General features: G+C 30.8%; 3 long non-coding RNA genes across 3 annotated transcripts; all 3 read right to left on the reverse strand.

Annotated features, from left to right (window-relative positions):
• Nucleotides 1–738: 738 nt before the first annotated feature.
• Nucleotides 739–2,334, reverse strand: LOC112769267 (uncharacterized). Its single transcript, XR_003186439.2, has 2 exons — nucleotides 1,802–2,334; nucleotides 739–1,020 (listed from the first exon to the last, which is right to left on the reverse strand). It is a non-coding gene; the product is annotated as an uncharacterized lncRNA (long non-coding RNA).
• A 4,350-nt stretch (nucleotides 2,335–6,684) lies between these two features.
• LOC140183680 (uncharacterized) lies at nucleotides 6,685–9,232 on the reverse strand. Its single transcript, XR_011879447.1, has 2 exons — nucleotides 8,711–9,232; nucleotides 6,685–7,625 (listed from the first exon to the last, which is right to left on the reverse strand). It is a non-coding gene; the product is annotated as an uncharacterized lncRNA (long non-coding RNA).
• A 5,818-nt stretch (nucleotides 9,233–15,050) lies between these two features.
• LOC140183681 (uncharacterized) lies at nucleotides 15,051–15,751 on the reverse strand. Its single transcript, XR_011879448.1, has 2 exons — nucleotides 15,605–15,751; nucleotides 15,051–15,499 (listed from the first exon to the last, which is right to left on the reverse strand). It is a non-coding gene; the product is annotated as an uncharacterized lncRNA (long non-coding RNA).
• Between the last annotated feature and the right edge of the window lie 6,132 nt (nucleotides 15,752–21,883).

Genomic DNA, 21,883 nt, shown 5'->3' on the forward strand with positions numbered 1-21,883 from the left:
CGAATCATAGCTAGCAGGGTATTCAATCAAAACGGCGTCATTTTTCTTGTCTGCCACGGTGGCAGTAACGTCCCACGTCAGTAGACATTAGCCAACTCATAAAAGGAGTTGACGGAAGGACAAAGGTAACTAATTCGAATATTTTTTAGAGACTATTTTGACTAAGTTTATCTTTCGGAGACTAAAATGGAGAATGAGATATCTTTCAAGAATAATTTTAATTATTAACTTTTAAATTATTTATCATTAATGAGGTCTAGTCGTTTTTAAATTTAGAGATGATCAAGACATCATTTATTTATCCAGAATAGTATTGGCACCGGCACCGGCAGGCAAACTTTACAAACAACCTCATTGAGAAAAAAATTAAGCTCAGATTGTTTAATTATCGATGACCATGATATTTAACAATGGCTTAACTGTTGCTAACTCATTGTCGCTTTCAACAGGCTTATAATAATATCTCTTATATCATAGTGGATTATATTTTTTGTATTTCTATTCGTATTTTAATTATGAATATAAATCTATTTTAATTATATTATTATTTTTTAAATTTAATCATAAATGTCAACCTAGTTTGATTATATTGCTAACAATATTTCTATAAATTTTTCTTTAAATATAAGTATAGTTATATTTCTACACAAATAGCTGAAATTAATCACCTATATAATAGAATGGTCAACTATTTCTCCATCAATATAATTAGAGAATATATATATATATATATGCTAGTTTGATTATATGTAATAAACAACATCTATTTTATTTTATTACAACATTTTATTATATTTATTACAACAATTCACTAATGGTACACAGACACACATCACTACAACTAAACTTATTAGACAACTTTCGATCATAGGTAGAGGTATTAAGATGTGCCATTTTATTATATTTGCTAGTTATTTTTGGTAGCAACTATTGTCTTATAGAGTATAACTGAGCCAATAGACTTGAAGTCCAAAACATTATATTAGAATGTTTATTTAAATTTCATCAACTCTAACAACCCTGTGACAAAAAAAAGGGGTCAAATAAAAGGTCTTAGAGTACAATTATTGTGAAATAATACATTTTCTTTTTAGTAATAATACAGTTCTATAAATTTGAATTATAACAACAAAATATAAAACAAGTTTAATTTTTATGCTCTACATTAATTTTCTTAGCCATTCAATGACATTATTTTTTTATATAGGAGGTGAATTTTACCTAATTTTCTCTAAAATAACATGTATCTTAAATGTTATTTACGTTATCAATATAAAAAATCATTATTTTACTAATATATATAATATTATGTAATTAAATATACTTATAAAATTATTTTATATTTACAGTATATCAAAATTAAATTTAACATCTAATATACTAAAACAATTTAAGACTAAAAGGAATTTTATAAAGTATTTTAATTATTTCACATATTATTTAGAGCTATTTTAGTTTTATGATTTATTTAAAGTTCTGTTTGTGCGGCTATGTTTGTCATATAAATGAATAGTTGAACACCTTATATGCTTTTTCGAAAATTCAATAATTTTTTTTACCTAACAAAAAGGTAGAGAATTTATTAACAGCAAATATGAATATAACATAAGGTGAAAATTCAGGTGCAGTCGACTTTAAGTGAAGTTGATAGCTGAGAGTCGTTAGATGATTTGACTGATTTGATTAAATTTTTATCAAACAGCTCTTAGCTATCAACTTTACGTGAAGTCGACTGAACCTGAGTTTCCACCATAACATAATCTAAACTTGGAAAGGATTGTTTAACAACTTAAATACTTACCATTTTGAAAGTACTAGAGAGGTAGGAACTTGTCCAAGCATATATGATCAACGCACTGCGTCAACCATCCCTTCCCACCTCCGCTGTTTATACAATCGTGTATACATTTTCTCAAATTTGGAATGATGCTATGCACATCTCTAGGGTTCTGTATAGTATAATAAGATGGAGTAGAAGACTCTTTGGGAATAATTTCATGAGACTCAGCGAAAACAAAACACGTAACTACTCCAATAATAAGCAACATTATTATTTGTTGTGCATCTATTATTACACTCTTCATAGCTATTTGTTTTTCTTCTTTTCGTCATATAAAAAATATATATACGATATGCTAAGTTTATATACAAGTTTAAACTTTTCCTTAGTAATATTATTTTATATAATATGATTATTATAATTATAAAGTTATGAGATTCTTTAATTTCTTTGGTTTGTGTCCTTTCCCTATGCTAAAATTGTAAATTATAAATACCACAACGAAAAATTTTTCATGTAGTGAAATAATCTATAATTAATTATGGTTGTTTGGTGTTTCGTAAAAATATGTATAATATATATTATATATGAAATAGTGTGATTTCTATTATTTAGACTCGTTCAAAAGGTAGGAAGTTTTACTTTTAATTAAGTTTAGAATAAAAAATTAGGTGATCTTTATAGTAATAAAGTTCCTGCATCAATTGTGCTAAAGGATAAATAAATAAATATAGGTTACAAAAATTTGAAAAGCCAAAGTAACAACAAAGCTTGTAATGAAATTGTATGCAAACAATTTCTAATGATTTAAAAGTCAATAAAACATCACCTGACCGTTTTTAAAATAACACGATTTTTAGTTTTAATTTTGGCATTAAAAAAAAATATATACAATAAAAGTGTTTTATATAATATTATTTTTTGTATACTTTTTGTATTATATATAATAAAATTACTGTTTTGATCTTTAACGTTTGTGGTAAATTATATTTCGATTTCTAACGTTTTAATTGTCTTATTTTTATCCCAAAATATTTAAAATGATATCAATATTATTCCCACAGTAAAATCCATCACTAATACTTAACGAATTTGTTGACGTGTGTATTGTTAATGATATATTTTATTAAAGCTAGGCTTGCTCAATCCCTTCTTCCTACCTTCATCCTTTCATCAAGCCCAAACCTCATTCCTACTAGCTCCTTCCTTCTCCTCAAATCCCTCTCCAAGAATCACACTAAATCAAATATTAAGAATGAAGTTTGGACTTATTGAGAGAGTAGAGGCGGAATAAAGAGTTGAACAAATGTAGTTTTAAGAAAAAGATCATTAATAAACACACGTCGGCAATTTAGTGAGAAATTTGATGATGGAAATAACATTGATGTTATTTTAAATATTTTGGGATAAAAATAAGACGATTAAAATATTAGAGACTAAAATAAGATTCACCCCAAACATTGAGAACTAAAATAATACTTTACTCTTTCAGTTTTAGAAATATAAACGAGATCATTCCATTCGCATTTAATTAGAACTTCACTCCCAAATTCAAATTAGAATCAGATTATTAAGGAGAATAATTATGAGTATTTGTCATTTGAAACAATATAATCATGTGTTGGTTTAGTATATATTATATATTTTTTTATGGTATTTCCCAATTTGATAGGTTAAGAACTAATTCATCGCGGATCTAAACTTTATTTAAGGGTTTGCTACTGACCAACGGGTTGCTGCATCCACAGAGTGAGATCCAAACTTCCGACACTTATTTAAGTGGAGGAGTGAATTGACCATTCAACTAACCAATGTTGATTTAATACAGATTATTAAAAGATGAAATTTGTACGAATATACACTAAAAATCTATCAAAAAATTTACTCATTCATATGTAATACATGTTGAAATATAAAGTATACACAAGTTAAAATATATATTGAAAATGATTGAATTAAACACCACATATATTTAATTTAGGTTTAATTATTTTGTTGATCTCTATAGTTTTACCAAATTTCTGATTTGATCCTTATATTTTTTTCTTTTCAATTGAGTCTCATAATTATTTTTAATTTTGTAATTAGGTCCTTTTAATGTCAAAAATATTAAAATTAACTAAATATTTCTCTCAAAAAACATGTGATCAAAGATATTATTAGGTTTTTAATTATAGATACCTTAAATTTACAGAAAAATATTTAGTTAATTCTAATATTTTTTACGTTAAGAAGAATCTCATTATAAAATTAAAAGCAGTGTAAAGATTCAATTAAAAAAATATAGGAATCTATTTACAAATTTGGTGAAATTATAGGGATAAAAAATAATTAAACCTTTAATTTAATTATATACAAATATATGGTAACTAATTTGATGATTAATTTTTAGTGCAAATAATATTTTTGAATTACCTATCTCTAATTGTTGATTTTATTGTTGGATTGTATTAGGAAAAAAATCACTTGAGAATTATTTTGGAAATAATATATATGTTATTATTTCATTTGTTAGTGACTAGTTATTATTGTCTCCTAGAAATTATAATTAAATTGTTTTGAAATTTTAGAGTAATTGTTGCAATAAAGATACTCTATGATTACTAAAAATCATTTATTAAATTAATCACCACATATTATTTATACATTTTTATATATTTGTTTTTAAAAATTAATCATCTAAATAATTAAATTTTTTGTTGTACTTTAATTAAACATTTCATAAATACCAATTCATTGTCACTATAAGAATGTTCAATGTTACTAAAGGCTTTAATGACATTAATAATCAAATTTATAGACAGTCAGATCGCAATAAATCCATTAGTAAAATTCAACAATTTTTACTCATGTCCTATTACCGTTAGTAAGTTACTTATTATGTAAGAAAAAAAAATTAATTAAATATGGCTAAGGTGTGATGAGTAACTTATTTATAAAATTAAAAATAAAATCTAAATTATTTATCATTAATCAGGCCTAGTCGTTTTTAAATTCAAAGATAACCAAGACATTATTTATTTGTCCAGAATAGCATTGGCACCAATTAATAAGCACAAACTTTACAAACGAACTAATTGAGAAAAAAAAAAAAAAACTTAGATTACCGATGGTCACAATATTTAATAAAATAATGCCTTGGCTTATCGCTAATTCACCGGTCTCAACAGGCCGATAATAAGTTTTCTTATATCATAGTGCACTATATTTTTATATTTCGTATTTTAATTATAAATATAAATCTATTTTGATTATATTATTATTTATAAAGTTTTATTATAAATGTTAGCCTAATTTAATTACACTATAAAATTTTTATAAATTTCCCTATAAATATAAGTATAGTTATATTTTTATACGAAAAGTTGAAATTAGTTATTTATATAACATAGTTATTAGTGTAAATAATGATTATATGGAATAACTAAATATATATAATAAACAATACCATTATTAATTACAAATAAGAGTGTGAATTACTATGCCGTTTGAATATAACGTCAATTATTTCTCCATCAATAAATATATATATATATATATATATATATATATATATATATATATATATATATATTATCTCTTAACTAGGTTGAGACTATATAACAAACACAAACAGCAATTTGATTCTAGTATTTTACAACATTTTATTACTCTTTTTCATATTACCACAATTCACTTATGGTACGACACACACTGACACATAACACTAGAAATGATCCATTCAACCGAATTTATTAGCCAACTTCAAACATACATATATAGGTGTGGTATATGTTTTTCAAAAGCACTAATAAGGAAAAGTTTTCAAATATAGTCTGTAAATTTTAACAGTTGATTTTAATTATATATATTATATATTTTTTATAATTAAGATTTATGATTAAAAATTATTGAAACATTGATATATCAGTGCACTTAAAATTTTTTTTCTAATAAGATATGCCATGTGAAATATTATAGAGTATTCATAACATATAGCAAAAGAAAAGAATAATTTTAAAATTTTATTTTATATTTAAATTTTATTATAATAACATAAATCAAATTTAAATACTTGAGTATGCTAGTAAAAATAATTTTCTTCTTCAAAAGTACAAAAACGATATGTGTATCCACACTGAGACTGATCATTGATATCAATTTTTAAATTAATGAATATCTCATCTAAATTGAGAAACCTCTTATAATTTTTGCACAAATTTTGCAACTCTTTGCACACCGTTAAATTCTTTTCTAAAAATTAGACTTACATATAATTATGTGTGTAGAAGTAAAGGAATAAAACTCATATTTTTTCTTTACTCTTAACATACATATATATAATATAATATTTGTTATTGATTTAAATTTGAATCTCATTTCAAATTTAAAATCGTATCTTATCTCAAATTAAAATCTTATGAATCATATCATATCTCAATTCAATTTAAAACAGAATCATTTAGGATCTCATCCAAACTTAAAATTCAAATTTAGAAATAGAATAATTAATTATTTTCAAATCTCAATTAATATTCTCAATTATCATATTATTATTATATTTTTAGTGCTAGTAAAAAATATAATAATTTTTTATTTGAATTAATATAATTATTTATTTGATTAAATTAAAATAATAATTAAATAATTCCTTAGCAAAGATTAGAACACTCGTTAGTGTGTGATTTCATAGGTTTAATTCTAAGCGGGTCGTAGTAAATTAGTCCTATTAAATTTACGAATCAATGTTGCCATTTAGTAACACTCCTCAACGACTTGATAGTATGAATAAGTAATATGTTTTAGTAAGAACCCAAGAATAACAAAGTATAATTCCTTTTATCTTTTTAGCTCTTGGTTAACTCTTAGATTATGGTTTAATTGTCAAACTCTAAATTGTTATCATCATTATAATAACCTGTGAATAACATAAGAAACTCATTTTTTCATTCATTCAATCTCCTTTGCCAAAATTTTATTTATCTCAGTCATTATAATCATAGAGCTCAAACTCTTTACTGAGAGTTGATAGATTTCTTATTAACTAATTATTAATTCTACAAGTATTTAAATCATATCCAATATCCTTCAACTAGCACTCTAAGTCATTAGGTATTCGTAATCAAAGTATAATATAAGAGGATTGTTATGGGCCAGCAAGTTTTGTAATTTATAGCCATTAATTAGTCATCATTAGTATTTTTAATGGTGTGAGATTACATGTAATGGTGTAGGATTACTCATTTTTCTTTTGCTGGCTAAATGTTGCCAGATTTTAATAAAACTGCTGGTCCCATAAACTTTTTCATAAATATATTGTTAATTACTATAATAGTCGCAAGTCAAAAGAGATTCTGTATGTTACCGTATTTATCTTAAGAATATCTTATTGACAAATATGTGGTAATTATAATCATTAGGAATGTTAAGAGTGGGTCAGTTCAATGGTCATATCTCTATATCTACCATTTATCACTACTACAAAAAATATTTTTAGAGACAATTTATTTTACTTTCAGTGGCAATAAAAATAACAATTAATACATTTATTGCAATTAGACATTAGCCGTTTTATGCTTCATCGTTAAAAAGTTTTAGCAGCAATTACACAATTGCTGGTAAAGACCTTTTTAATAGCCGTTAAAAGTTATAATCTTTTGCGACAATTATACAATTACCGATAAAGACTTTTTGATAGTCACTAAAAATTATAATTTTTGTGGCTATTTTTTCGATAATTTATTTTTGAACTAAAAATAATTTTAAGATTATAATGTTAATTACTTTTAATTACTATTATTATTACTGTTAAAATCTTAAATTATTTTTAAATTATATTATACTCAGTTTTTTAGAGTATAAAAACCTGTGACAAAAAAAAGTTCAAAAGAGGCTTTAGAGTACAATTAGTGTGAAATACAACTTTTTAATAATAATACAGTTCTATAAATTTAAATTATAATATAAAACATAAAAAATTTAATTTTTATGCTCTACAATGATTTATATAGGTATCCAATCATATAACCTTCTTTTGATAATTATTTACGTTATGAATATAAAAATAATTATTTTATTAGCAACCTTGTCATAAAAAAAGTTCAAAAGAGGCTTTAGAGTATAATTATTGTCCAATACATTTTTTTAATATTCTATAAATTTGAATTATAATATAAGACATAAAAAATTTAATTTGTATGCTCTGCAATAATTTATATAGCCATCCAATTATATAATTTTTTTTATAATTATTTACGTTATCAATATAAAAATAGTTATTCTACTAATATGACATGATGTAATTAAATATATTTATAAAATTATTTATATTTATAGTACATTAAAATTAAATTTCACATTTTATTTCACATGTTATTTAGAGCTATTTTAGTTTTATGATTTATTTAAAGTTCCCTTTGTGTGGCTATGTTTGTAGTATACATGAATACCTTATATACTTTTGTGAAAATTCAATAATTTTTTGGATAAATTATATTTTTTGTCTTTGAAATTTGAAAAAATTTTTTAAAATATCTTTAAATTTTATTTTGTTTCAATTTTGTCCTAAAATTTTTTTATTTCTATCAAATATATTCCTGGATGATAATTTTTCAAAAAAATTAAGATCAATTCAATAACAATTTCATAAAAATAACCTTTAAAATAAGTAAATTAAGCATATTTTTTATGCATTATTGTTATATTAGTCTTAAATTTTTTTAAAAATTTAGCTATCAAAATATTTTTTATACAAATTAAAAATTTTTGAGACAAAATTAAAATAAAATAAAACTTAAAGATATTTTTAAAAATTTTGACAAACTTAAAAAAAAATATATACTTTACTTTAATTTTTTTTACCTAAAAAAAGGTAGAGAATTTATTAACAGCAAATATTTATACATAATCTAAACTTAGAAAGGATTGTTTATTAACAACTTAAATACTTACTGTCCAAGCATTTTTCAGCGCACTTTCTGGCCTTTTTTTGATGCGGCCAAGGTCGTTTTATGCGGTAATCTATGATACATCTTCTCAAAGCTTGAACCGCGCTATGGTAGTCATCTCTAGGATTCTGTGTAGTATAATAAGATGGAGTAAAAGACTCTTTAGGAATAATTTCATTAGACTCAGCGAAAGTTGTGCATCTATTGTTACACTCTTTATAGTCATTTGTCTTTCTTCTTTTCGTCTTATAAAAAAGATATATACCATATGCTAAGTTTATATACAAATTTAAACTTTTTCTGAGCAATATTATTTTATGCAATATGGTTATTATAGAACTATGAGATTCTTTCATTTGTTTGGTTTGTGTTCCTTCCTTATCCTCAAGTTATAATTTTCATATAAACAACACAACGAAAAGCTTTCTCATTGTAAGTAAAGGATGTTTAGTGTAATAATCTATGATTAGTGTGATTTCTATTATTTAGACTCGCTCAAAAGGTAAATTTTTTTAATTTTAGTTAAGTTTAGAATAAAAAATTAGGTGTTCTTTATAGTAATAAGTTCATATATCAATTGTGCTCAAAATTAAATAAATATAGGTTACAAAAATTTGAAAAGCCAAATTAACAATAAAGCTTGTAATGAAATTCGATGCAAACAATCTCTCATGATTTAAAAGTTAATAAAACATCAGGTAACCATTCTTATAAAATATTATTATAATAGTTTTCTATATTGTCAAGAGATATATTAGAGAATCATTAGAATCATTTTAGATCAGTTAGTATCGTTTATATTTATATAGCATATCTGTATATTAATTGTAGAATTCTATACTTTTATTACTTTGATTCTTCGAGAACCTATATATACCCCTTTGTACATTGTACTTTTCATCACACTGAATAATACACTTTTCAGATTACTCTCTCAATCTCTTGTTTCTAACATGGTATCAGAGCTTAGGCTTTTTTTTTTCAATGAATATTAGTTCATAGCCCTATTGTTTTTTTCTTTCCGGCGGTATTCTTTGGCTTCTTTTTTCGTTCCTTTTCGACGCTTTGGTTCGTCACTCCCGTAACCATCGTGTTCGTCTTTTTGCCGTGATTCCAACGCAACCATAACCGCCGCCTGACGCACCTCCACGCGCCGCCGAAAGACGCTGCCACGACCAGGTTGATCTCCCTTCCAGATTTCACCCGTGCCTCTTTGCCCTCATTTTTAGATCTGTTTCGGACGCATTGGTTCGTCACCGCCGCCACCAACGCCTTCCTCTCGTTGTAAGCTTTCCAACGCCACCAGAATCATCCCTGGAAGACGCCGGACGCCCCGCCCAAAGCTGCATGTCCGTGTTCATCCGTTCTCTTTCCAGACGCATCCAGCGCCATTGGATCAGTGCTTCAGATCCACGGCTCTGCTTCTGCCACGTGTCACGCTGCTGTTCTCCCACCCAAGCTCGACCCGCGCGCCCGACCCAACCCGACGGTGACCCGCGTGCCAACTCGTCGCCAGCGTGTCTCCTTCCGCCTCCAGGGACTGCCACGTGTCATAACATTGCTGACGTGGCACTGACGACCCTGCTGACGTGGCACTGATGTGGCGCTGTACTTTGATTATGGCTGCTTTAATCACATGTCACCTTTGCGTCATCTCTTCTCGTCTTTGTCTACCATTACAAATGCACCTTCTGTCAATAGTGCTAATGGTTCGCTCTTACACGCAACACACAAGGGTTCTATTTCCCAGCCAGCTCTTAATCTTCATGATGCTTATTATATTCCCAAGTTGAACTTTAATCTTATTTCTGTTGGTCAACTTGTTGATTTCGGTTTTGATGTCACTTTTTCCATTTCTGGTTGTCGTGTACAAGATCGTTGGACGGGACAAATCATCGGGACTGGACGTAAGGTCGAAAGGTTGTTTGAACTTGAGAATCTCCATATTCCTCCTGTACCAAATCTTTGTGCTGCTTCTTCTCTTTCTACTCTTCACTTATGGCATCAACGTCTTGCTCACACCTCCTTGGGAAAGATGTGTCCTCTTGTGTCTCTGGGTATTTTGGGTCAGGTTAATCATGAGTGTTTTGATTGCATTTCTTGTCAAACTGCTAAACAACCTGCTTTATCTTTTCACAATAATTCCTCTCTTGCTTGCTCTCCTTTTGATCTTATCCACTCTGATGTTTGGGGACCCGCTCCCACCGCTTCTATGGGAGGAGCTTGATACTTTGTCGTTTTCATTGATGATTACTCACGCTTTACTTGGGTTTATTTGATGACCAATCGCCATGAGTTACCTCAGATTTATATTAACTTTGCCACTATGATTAAAACTCAATTTTCCAAGGTCATTAAGGTTTTTCGCCGTGATAATGCTCTGGAATACCGTGATTCCAAACTCTTAACCTTTCTTGTAGAACAGGGTACCTTGTCTGAGTTTTCTTGCCCTAGTACATCTCAACAAAATGGCCGAGCTAAACGTAAACACCATCACATTCTTGACTCTGTTCGTGCAATGCTTCTTTCTTCTTCGTGTCCTGAGCGTACTTGGGGTGAAGCTGTTCTTACTGCTGTTCATGTTATCAATAGACTCCCTTCTTCTGTTCTTGGTAATGTTACTCCCTTTGAGCGTCTTTATCGTACCTCCCCAGATTATAGTTCTCTTCGAGTTTTTGGTTGTGTCTGTTGTGTTCTTCTTCAGCCTCATGAACATAGTAAACTCGAACCTCGGGCTCGTATGTGTTGTTTCCTTGGTTATGGCACTGAACACAATGGTTATCGTTGTTGGGATCCTCTTTCTAAGCGTATTCGTATATCTCGTCATGTTGTCTTCTGGGAACATCACATGTTTTCTCGATTCTCCTCCTTTGAGTCTATTCCTCCTACTTAGTCACCGTTTTTCACTAACCCTAATGTTGATCTTTTCCCTAGTGATGATTCTACAGGTTCTATCTCGAGTCACCCTCCACAGCCTCCTGTTCTTTTGCCTTCTCCATCTCCCGATGATTCCAGACCAGACGACGCTCCTCCTCCTACCGTCATGCCTCCTCCTTCCACTCGATGTTCCAGGGTGAGAAATCCACCTCCTCATCTTTTTTATTATCATTATTTTTCTACTATTCTTCATCAACATGAACCTAAGTCATTCAGAGAAGCCTCCACAAATCCAAATTAGCAACAAGCAATGCAGGAAGAAATACAGGCACTTGAAAAAGCACACACTTGGGACTTGGTTGATTCTCCTTCTAATCAAGAAGTTGTGGGAAGCAGATGGGTATACAAGGTAAAGACTCACTCTGATGGTTTTATTGACCGTTATAAGGCACGACTGGTTGCTCAGGATTGTATACAAGAGTATGGTATTGACTATGAAGAGACTTTTGCTCCTGTTGCTCGTCTCACATCTGTTCGAGCTCTTCTTGCCATTGCTGCGGTAAAAAAATGGTCTCTCGATCAGATGTTTGTGAAAAATACTTTTCTTAATGGAGATTTGAAACAACAGGTCTATATGAAACCCTTCCAGGTTATCCTTGTCCTTCTAGAAAAGTTTGTCTCCTTCGCAAGGCACTCTATGGGCTTAAGCAAGCTCCTCGTGAATGGTTCGATAAGTTCAGCACTACCATATACGGTCTTGGTTTCACTTGTAGTCCTCATGAGAATGCTCTCTTTATTCGTAAAAGTGATCGTGGAGTTGTTCTTCTAATTCTGTATGTTGATGACATGATCATTATTAGAGATGACACTGATGGTATCTCTGATCTTAAAGCGTCCCTTCAGCGAACTTTTGAGATGAAAGATCTTGATTCTCTCAGCTATTTCCTTGGTCTAGAAGTCATATCCACCGATGATGGCATCTATCCCTCTCAAGCTAAATATGCTTCAGATCTTCTTGCTCGAGCCGGAATTACAGATAGTCGCACTGAGTCTACTCCTCTTGAGCCTAATGTTCGATTTACTCCTATGGATGGCACTGTGTTGGATAATCCTACTCTCTATCGACAGCTAGTTGGAGGACTCGTCTACTTAACTGTCACCCGACCAGACATCGCCTATTCAGTTCATGTCCTTAGCCAATTCTTGTCAGCTCCTCGTACTACTCACTATGCAACAGTTCTTCGCATTCTTCGCTACATCAAAGGCATTCTATTTCATGGCCTTTATTTTTCTGTCCATTCCTCTTTGTCTCTTCAGGCATACTCCGATGTTGATTGGGCTGGTGATCCCACTGATCGTCGTTCTACTACTGGTTACTGTTTGTTTCTTGGCGACGCTCTCATTTCTTGGCGTGCTAAGAAGCAAATGTTCACTGCTAGATCGAGCACAGAAGCTGAGTACCGTGCCCTGTTGAAGTTATCTCGATTCGTTGGCTTCTCGAAGATTTGGGTGCTCCTTAGTTGTCCCCTACTGATATTTTTTGTGACAACCGCAGTGCTATTCAGATTGCCCATAATGATGTCTTTCATGAACGCACCAAACACATTGAGATTGATTGTCACTTTGTTTGGCAACGTATCCTTATTGATGTTGTTCGTCTCATTGCTGTTGGAACACTAGATCGGACTGCTGATATATTCACAAAAGCTCATCACCCGACTCGTTTCCAGACTTTGTTATCCAAACTCAATATGGTATCCTTAGCTCCCACTTGAGTTTGAGGGGGATATTAGAGATATATTAAAGAATCATTAGAATCATTTTAGATCAGTTAGTATCGTTTATATTTATATAGTATATCTGTATATTAATTGTAGGATTCTATGCTTTTATTACTTTGATTCTTCTGGCACCTATATATATCCCCTTATACATTGTACTTTTCATCACACTAAATAATACACTTTTCAGATTACTCTCTCAATTTCTTGTTTCTAACATATATAACATTATTTTTGTGTATACTTTGTATACTATACATATTCTTCGATCTATCTATCTATTGGTGATTGCAGAAAAATTAACATACAAATGTCGTATTTTTTTTAAATATTCATCATATATATTTTAATAAAAATTACCTTTTTCTTATTTTCAAAATTTAAATGTATAATTAACCTTACATTTTTATTATTTAAAAAAATTAATAAACGTATTAGTACCATTAGTTACCAATAATACAAATAGATTATCACGGAAAAAGTGATTATGGTGTAACCATAAATAAGAGGTGATATAGTAATTTTTTTAAATAATTTAATATATTTAACTAAATTATTTGGTTTAAATCGCTTTGTTTCTTTATTAGTTTTATACTTTTTCATCTTAAATTTTTGGCCATATAAATCCCAATTTTATTGTATCATAAAACTATCATTCTAAAAAAATAAACTTTTAGACAGAGGTGCATAAAAGAATTTTTGATTCTTTAGTACTGTTTTTGGTGTAGCATGGCCATAATATAGTTGTGATTAGTCATTATAATTCTTACATTTCTCATAAATAAAATCTTTATATAATTACTTAGTAAAATTTATAAATATGAGATAATTCTTTATTTTATGAATTAGGTTTTGAGTTGAGTTAGACCCATTCAATCTAATTTTAATATGATATTAGTGCTTATCCAATCCAATATTATTTGATCACCTATTTGCAAATGTTCACATTTATGTTTATCACCTAGTCTTGTGGAGTATTGTAATGATGCTCTTCCTTGATAGTTTGCTACAATAAGATATTGGTTGGCCTTCTAAATTTGTTTAAGCTATTGGTATACCTTGTTATAAGATGAGTGGGATTAATAACATTTATTGTATTGTATTATAATTATTAATCATCAAATACCACTTAGTTTCATTATTCAAACATCAGATAGGAAGATCAAAATGTAAGTAGAGTATCTTTGGTTAATATCTTGTGCAAATGGATGCAACAACACCAAAGTACTCAATCTCTGGTGATCAAATCCTGAAGGAAGCTTCATATTATTTGAAGAAATTTAAGAGAATGCATTCTCTTGATTTTTCTTTTTTACTACTTATGCTGTCAATTGTAATCTTTTACAATACAAAATATTACTCTTTAATACGATTCAATAATCTGATTGAAATCTTATTAAAGGAGCATAAGTGTACTCACAAATTCTTTTATTTGTAGAGTTCAAATTCAAGATCTTTCGTTAAAAAACCAAAATACCTTTCAAAAAATCTAAAAAAAATTGAAGATTATTACTTCTTTCTCTTTTTAGGCCTAACCAAACAATAGAATATAATGCAAGGAGAGAATCAATCCTCTTAATTTAACTTTCTACTTCAATAAATAAGTATAATCATTCTCATACAATAAACTTTAGAATCAATCTAGGAAAATATGTGATGCCAAAAACTTACAAGCTAAGAGATTACTTGACTTCATGAAATAAATAATTAAATTATTGAGATCTTTTATCTCAAATATATATAGTGACTGCTAAAACGATCAAGATGTATTCATGTAAAAATACCAGTTGGAATTCACTAAATTACTCACCATAACACTAAAAATAAATTCTTCAAAGGAGCGAAGCGAACGAGAAAAACAACTAAATGAAAGAGATTCTAGTTGGTGTGAATTAAGCTAATTAAGGCTATGCAGCTTTTGCTGTTGAACCAAGGTAACAACAACAAGTACTATGCGAAAGATTATCATCGTCATCATGATTATGCATGATGAAGAAGAAGAATCCGTCTCAAAATTCCAAAGGGTACCCACCATTTGTTCTTGATTTGCATGCACAACAACACTTTCTCTGGCCATTGATGATGATGATCTTTGCTTCTTCATGGCCTTCCTTCTCCGTTCATGATCTGCCATCCTACAAAATTATTTATATCAATTACAAAAAATCAACAAATTAATTCTGCTTGAATAATAAAAAAAAAGAAAATAAAAGATAAAAGGGTGTAATAGTTCTATGTACTCTTTGGAGAGGAAAAGAGGGTTTGTGATCCCAGAAAGACATAGAGGAACACCATGAATAGCATGCAGGTTCAGCATTGACTGCATTTTTTTCTCTTTTTTTCTTTTTTGTTTGGAGCAATGGAAGAATATTGAAACATAAAGTCCAAAAAGCAAAGACCTCAAACATCAATGATACCCATAACTAAATTCTTAGCCAAATCCTTCTCTCTCCTACCCTTGGAATCTCTGTGGCTCTTTTTTCTCTCACTCTCCTCCCTGTCTCTGCCACGTGGCTCACTTCCCTCCCTGTCTCCACCACGTGGCTTTTTGCAGCTCTTTGCCTTTCTCCTTGTCACCCAGCGGAAACCCACGTGGAAGGCAATATGATAGCCTCGCGCTGAGCATCGCCGAGACGGTGCATGGTGTCCTCTTGGACACCAAATGCCGCGGAGGACCCATCATAGATCTCACGAGGGACACTGATCCTGCCAAAAATTGAGGATAGTTCTTTTCAGACTTTTACAAAAAAATATGATTATAATTATGCAACCATTTATGTGCCAAAAATTTTAAATTCATATTTAAAAATTAAACTACAATGCATACAAAAAAAATTACACAGTAAATATGTTAAATTTATGGATGTACAGTATTCATGATAAAAAATTAATTAATTTTTTTATGAATTAATATTATTATTACTTTAATATTTGGGATTGAGAGACATATTAATTTAGACCCTGATATTATTATTATTTATTTTAAAATCACAATATATAGCGCATAAGTGATTTTAACCAATAATAATAATAATAATAATAATAATAATAATAATAATAATAATAATACATAAAGAAATTACCAATATTTCGCAATAGATTAAGAAGGCAATATATATATATATAGAAGACTACAACGTCAATAATATAATGCATGCATTCACATAATTAAAATTGGAGTAACACCGTAAGTGGCGCATAACATAAAACCAACACACAACATACATTGAATAAGACGCATATCAATGGATTCAAATTAAAAAAAATTGATGTGATATGCCAATATTAAGTAACAACAAATAACAGTGAAATTAACTATTACTTAATGATTTAGTTATAAACGACTTTGATACTATTTGTTGGAATTTTTTTAGAATTTCTTAGTACAACATGTTAAATCATTAAGAAAGAAAATATTAGATGCAAAAGCGTATCTAAATTCATAAACATAAATTATGATTGAAAGAGTTTGGTTTTTATGGTTCTTGTTGTTTTTTCCATTTTCCTCGATCAAAGCCTTCTGTATCGCTATGCGGCAGAATTGTAACTCTTTTGATAGGGAAAGAGTAACAAAGGCGGTTTTAGGCTTATTTATATTTGAGTATGGCATCATTAAACCCTAAAACCCAACTAAAATAGTATCTAAAGTCGAAAAGATAATATATCTAAAATCTAAAAGATAATTATCTAAAGAATAAAAGATAATATTTGGTTTTATTCTCATTTAATTTCAAATCAAAAGTAACTATGACTTATTCAATTTAGTATTTATAACAATAAATAAGATCACCATTATATAAGTCATTTAATTTAAAATAGCATAATTTATGATTATAATTAATGTATGTATTGCCCACAAACAAATTAAAAAATTAAAATAATTTTCTAACAGTGCCATTAGTTACCAATAATACAAATAGAATATCACCGAAAAAGTAATTATGGTGTAACTATAAATAAGAGGTGATATAGTAAAAAAAATTTAAATAATTTAATATATTTGACTAAATTATTTGATCTAAATCGCTTTGTTTCTTTATTAGTTTTATACTTTTTATCTTAAAATTTTTGGCCATGTGAGTCCCAATTTTATTGTATCAACAAATTATCATTCTAAATAAAATTAAACTTTTAGATAGATGTGCATAAAAGAATTTCGGATTCTTTAGTACTATTTTTGGTGTAGCATGGGTTGAGAGAAGGTTTAACATAGTTATGATTAGTCTATTATAATTCTTACATTTCTGGGCAAATGACCAAATTAAAATAAACAAGAGAAAGGTTTACCAGATTACAACAATGGAGATATTGATACCTGAATGTCTTGATTCGTTATCTATGTAAACTGTGAGAGCCAATCACGGTTTCTAGGTACACATAAACCGTGGTTGGCAGGGAGGTTTTACATGAAAGAAATGCACAACATAAACCGTGGTAGGCAGCCACGGTTTACTCTTTATAGATGAAAGTTAGAAACTGCTGGAAGTAACCACGGTTTATGAAGAAAGAAAGGCATGAAACGTGGCTGCCAACTACGGTTTATGAAGGACGTCCAATTGGCATAAAACCCTGTAACCTAGAATGGTTTATGTAGAATGAAAATCTATATATAGTTGAGTGAGATTCAAGCTGGTGAGGAAATCAATATCACAATGTCAAGTGAGGAAGAGTGTGTTCTTGTGTTAGTGCATTGCTCTGGAAAAATAAAAAAAGCAAAAAATATAGTGTGAAGTTCACTGACAGAGAACCGTTGAGTGTATTTGTTAGTTCATCAAACAGTTTGTCAGATTTGAAGAGTAGCATCTTGCAGAAGTTTGGGGTTTTTGAGAGCAAGTTTGTGAAGAAGATCTTCTACAAGATTTCCATCGCTGTAGTCTCCAGCGGTGTCATGTATGATACGTTCGTGTTAGCGGCTGACAAAGATATTAGGATTATGTTTCATTGCGTAAGGAGTTTTCCTGAGGTCAGAATACACGAGCTGTTTGCGAAGTTGGAGGTAACTCTGGATAGTTCTGGGGCATCGGCTCCTGTTCATAGCTCGACTGCCGCAGGCGGTGCGTCTTGCTCGGCGCCAGCGATCCGGCCATCTGTTCCGCAGGTTGCCTCACCTTCCTTTGCGGTTGATCTGGTACAAACGGAGGCAGTTCGCACTGTACCTTCCCCTAATCAAGGGGTCCTGCAGCAGGCATTTCAGGGGGAATCAGGTCGTGCCACAGATGATGAACTTTAAGGATTTGGGAAACCTGATCGAGTAGAGAATGCAATGCGGGACGATGACTCTGACCAGGAGCCTGTAAATATCTTTGGGGACAGCGATGATGACACCGGTGCTAATCCACATGCACAACAAGGTCCTTCAAGTTCTGGCACACAGCATTACCCTCCACACTTCTCGACGCTAAACTTGGAGGCTTTGGGTGAACACCCAGCGGGAGTTGTTGCAGTTGGTGGTTCGTCAACAGAATTTCAGATTGGGCAATCCTTCCAGAGTAAAGATGAAGCTGTTCTTAGTGTGAAGGACTATAGCATCCGTCGAGGTGTTGAGTACCGAGTGTTGGAATCGGACCATCTGAAGTATCATGGAAAGTGCAAGGATTTCGGCAAAAGTTGTAGTTGGCTGATTCGGATTTCGCTCCGTGCACGAAAGGGCATTTGGGAGGTTAGGAGGTACAACGGTCCCCACACTTTCTTAGCTACATCTATTTCCAGTGATCACCGTCATCTTAATTACCACGTTATCTGTGCGAGGATTTTTCCATTGGTTAGTGCGGATGCTGCAGTACCGATTAAGGTGTTGCAACAAGCAATTGAAGCTGATTACGGCTTCAAGCCCAGTTACCAGAAGGTTTGGAAAGCAAAACAGAAGACAGTTGCAGCCACCACTCTTTGATCTACTGCATCGTTCCTCGGTAGATACTCAGCCCACCTACAAGTTCAATTTAAAGAATCTCATAACATGTAATGGGAGATGTAAATGAACAATTTCTAACTCTAAAATCATATTTCCTTACCTGGATGCAAGTGGAAACCCGAATATGTTGAAACCACTAGGCCTCAAACAAGGAAATCTCCAAAAGATCCAAGACTGTAGAAGCTGTAGTGGCCCAGCCAAGTTGATAACGTTTCTGTTTGTTCCACGACAAAGACATCTGTACAACCACGCCAGCGCGGCCGAGCCCCAGCTATATCTACCCAAGTCCTCCACGATGCCACATAAGGCAACCAGCGAAGGTGGACACAGTTGGCGTTCTTGTCCGCAAACAGCTGAGATGACAACAGCATCATAATATAGGCTCTCGCGTATATACGCACGATGTCGTCAGTAGCATCTGCTGGCAAAACCCGAAACCGCTCATGGAACCATGTGTAGCACACTGTCATCTGCTTCACTTTATTCTGCGGAGGTAACTCCCCAAACAAGTCGCGGAACCACACCCATGCCGGTCTTCCGTTTTCCATGAAATTCTCAAACTCACTAAGGCACCCACTCACAGGCTCACCATCAATCGGTAAACCCAGCTGATAGGCCACGTCCTCCAAGGTGACCGTACACTCCCCAAAGGGCATGTGAAAGGTGTGGATCTCAGGACGCCACCTCTCAATGAATGCGCTAAGTAGAGGCTCATCAACCCAGAACCACTGACTGTTCAGCCTAGCCAAGTGATATAAGCCCGCGGTCTCTAAATACGGTATGATACGCTCGTGTAAAGGCATATTCTGTTGTCTTCTCACACCGCTAATAAACCTAATAGGCTGCAAAAAGATGGATAGCGAACTCTCAACAGACAACAATAGTAACAACTTACAGTAATATCAATAAAAAACCCTAACCATAACAAGAACAGCAAAAATAACACTAACAATATTACTAACACCTAAAACTAAAAAATTAATTCTAACAATAAAAAAATTAGAAATTTAATAAATATAAAAAACTCACATTGATGATAACAGCGAAAAATTCTATTATAACTGTTAAAATATTAATATAACATTTACCATTAATAATAGCAACATTAAACAAAAAATAATAATAAAAAGGCGGTTTAACCAACCTCTTGGTCGATAAATCCAGCCACATGCGCAACGCCATTTAACCGGTACATCCGAGCTTATTCTTCCATTGGTTCGCCACTTAGCCGGTTCAAAATCTCAAACAAACTACTAAACCAAAAAACTTTTTTTCTCTCTCACCCACCAACCTTCTCCTAATTTTGAAAGCTCACAAATGATCCGCCCTCACCAGCCACGGCTTTCCTATTTATTATACACACTCATAAACCGTGGCTGCCTCTAGGGTTTTATGTACGAATCCTTTCCTTCATAAACCGTGGCTGCCTACCACAGTTTATGTATATCTCTTTTCTCACGTAAACCGTGGCTGCCTACCACGGTTTACACTCAAAATCCTTTCCTCATAAAACATGGCTACCAGCCACGGTTGCCTCCCACGGTTTCTATATAAAATGAAACAAGACAAAAAGGTATGCAATTTCCAATTGTTGTAATCTGGTAAAGGATTCACCCAATTGTTTTAAATTGGTAAATTGCCCTACATTTCTCATAAATAAAATTTTTATATAATTACTTAGTAAAAGTTATCGATATAATTTATAAATATGAGATAATTTTTTATTTTATGAACTAATTTTTAAATTGAGTTAGACCTATTCAATTTAATTTTAATATGATATTAGTGTCTATCCAATCTAATATTATTTGATCACCTATTTACAAATGTTCACATTTCTCTTGATCAGTTTTCACGTCTTGTGGAGTCTTGCAATGATAACTCTTCCTTGATGTGAATCAAATGATCTTTTGCTACAAGGTATTGATTGGCCTTCCAAATTTAAGTTAAGAGGTTCTTAGATTAAAAAAAATTGACAATTATATTTTGGTTCTGCATAAAGTTTGTTTAAAATATTGGTACACTTTGTTAAGATGAGTGGGATTAATAACATGTATTGTATTGTATTATAATTATTAATCATCAAATACCACTTAGTTTCATTATTCAAACATCAGATAGGAGGATCAAAATATAAGTACAGAGTATCCTTGGTTAATGTCTTGTGCAGGTGGATGCAACAACACCAAAGTACTCAATCTCTGTTGATCAAATCCTGAAGCAAATTTCATTTTATTTGAAGAAATTTCTTTAAGAGAATGCATCCTCTTGATTTTTCTTTTTTACTTATATTATCAAATTGTAATCTTTCACCGTATACTAATATTATTTTTTTTAATACGACTCAATAACCTGATTAAAATCTTATTAAAAGAGCATAAGTGTACTCACAAATTCTTTTATTTGTAGAGTTTAAATTCAAGATCTCTCGTTAAAAAATAAAAATACCATTCAAAAAATCTAAAAAAAAATGAAAATTATTACTTCTTTCTCTTTTTAGGCCTAACTAAATAAAATAGAATAATAATACAAGGGGAGAATCAATCCTCTTAATTTAACTTTCTACTTCAATAAATCTTCAATAAATAAGTATAATCATTCTCATACA

Source organism: Arachis hypogaea, chromosome 3 (assembly GCF_003086295.3).
Source record: "Arachis hypogaea cultivar Tifrunner chromosome 3, arahy.Tifrunner.gnm2.J5K5, whole genome shotgun sequence".
Taxonomy (NCBI): domain Eukaryota; kingdom Viridiplantae; phylum Streptophyta; class Magnoliopsida; order Fabales; family Fabaceae; genus Arachis; species Arachis hypogaea.